This window comes from Gossypium hirsutum, chromosome D03, assembly GCF_007990345.1.
Source record: "Gossypium hirsutum isolate 1008001.06 chromosome D03, Gossypium_hirsutum_v2.1, whole genome shotgun sequence".
In the NCBI taxonomy this organism is placed as follows: Eukaryota; Viridiplantae; Streptophyta; class Magnoliopsida; order Malvales; family Malvaceae; genus Gossypium; species Gossypium hirsutum.
The window spans coordinates 19,007,665-19,009,493 of NC_053439.1; the positions used below are offsets into that span (position 1 = coordinate 19,007,665).

Below are 1,829 nucleotides of genomic sequence, written 5' to 3' on the forward strand. Positions count from 1 at the left end.
GGGGGGAAAATTTGACATGCAAGTCCCCCCTTTTTTCCACATGCACTAATAGGTCCTTACGCATTGACCTATTACATTTTAAAATTTTCTCACATAAGTCCTATTGACTAAATTCACATGAAATCAACCAAATTGAAGCTTGAAATTTTCACACATTCATAATTACATATTCTAGACAATAAGTATCACATTCAAACATTTCGGTGACTCGGTTTAGCGGTCCCGAAACCACTTCCCGACTAGGGTCAACTTTGGGCTGTCACATCATGTGAGCGTTGAGACCATTATAGAATGTCTCAATTTGAATGCAATGTTGGATTCCATGATGAGGGCACTTTCGTAATAACTCTTTCTACCTTTCCCATGCCCCATATAGGGACTCATCAGCCATTTTTTGGAAGGCAGTGATCTCATTCATTATCTTGGCATTCTCACCCAGGGAGAAATACTTCATGAGAAATCTCTCGGCTAACTCTTTCCATGTAAAAATAGAGTTCGGTGGCAATGAGTTCAACCAGGCACGAGCTTTGTCCCTTAGCGAATATGGGAACACCTTCAGTCGTAATGCATCTTTGGGTACTCTGGCTAACTTTAAAGAATCACTCACTTCCATAAATAGTCTTAAGTGAATATGAGGATCTTCAGTAGGCATTCCATTGAATTGGCCCACAGTCTGAAGCATCTGGAACATGACTGGCTTAAGCTCGAATTGTTGTGCCTCAATTTTGGGACTCCTAATACCCGAATTAAGATCGTTAAATACTGGCACGACATACTATCATAAAGCTTGTCATACCCCGAAAATTACTACAGTAAGAAAGTAAGATAATATCCTTGATATAGTAAAATAAGGAAATAAAGTGATAAAAAAGTTAATATTGAGTTATGTCAACATTGGGAAGTATATTATGACATATTAATTTCAGAAAGGATTAAATTGCAAAAGTGAGAAAAGTTTTGTTGCCCAAGAGTAAATACTCAAAATTTGAGGGGTTAAAGTGTAAATATGAAAAATTTAAAGGACCAATAGTGTAAATATTTTAAGAGTGGAATAATCTAGAAACTAAGGAAAATGGATGAATTAGGACCAAATTGAAAAGGTGAAGAATTTTGAGGGACTAAATTGCAATTTTACCAAATTATGTGATGACTCAAGGATGGAATTTCAAAAGATTATAAAGGGAAAAATGGTCAAATAGAGAGAGAGAATTCTAGAAGGTAATGATGATGTTTGTGATATTTTTAATTAATTAAATAGATAAATGTTATGTAATTAATATTTTATTAAGAGATTTAGTATTATTTATTATTAAATGATTAATATAAAAGGGAGGAAAGATGATGAAAAAAATCATCATCTTTTCCATGCAACCAACGTGAGAAGAGAGGAAAAGAAAGAAGTTGTCCTTTCTTTACAATTTGGTCCTCCCACAAAAAATTCACCATTTTCACTTAGAAATCAAAGAAATTTCCATAGCCACCAAGAGAGAAAATTGATAAGGAGACAATGGGGAGCTAGAATATCAAGTTAGATTTAATAAATAGAAGTTAGAGGAGAGAGAAAATCAAGTTAAAGATTGAAATCAATAGCATAAGGTAAGAACATCAAGATTTCAATATATTTTTAAGTTTGATATTATTGAAAAACCATGTAAATAATGTTATAGTAGAGTTTTCTTATATAAGGTCTTAAGTTCTTAATATATTAGTGAAGATAAATAAGTGAAAGTGATGAGAAATATTATAGAGAAAGGGAATAAGGGAGTTATACACCTAGTAATCAACATTTTGCACTAAAACAGTTTTGGACAGCAACAGTAGGAGGTTAG

The 1,829-nt window shown here is 33.1% G+C and overlaps 1 non-coding gene across 1 annotated transcript; it reads left to right on the forward strand.

The window, feature by feature from the left end:
• Positions 1 to 317: 317 nt before the first annotated feature.
• LOC121215711 (small nucleolar RNA R71) lies at positions 318 to 424 on the forward strand. Its single transcript, XR_005911687.1, has one exon. It is a non-coding gene; the product is annotated as a small nucleolar RNA R71 (small nucleolar RNA).
• The last annotated feature ends 1,405 nt before the right edge of the window (positions 425 to 1,829 follow it).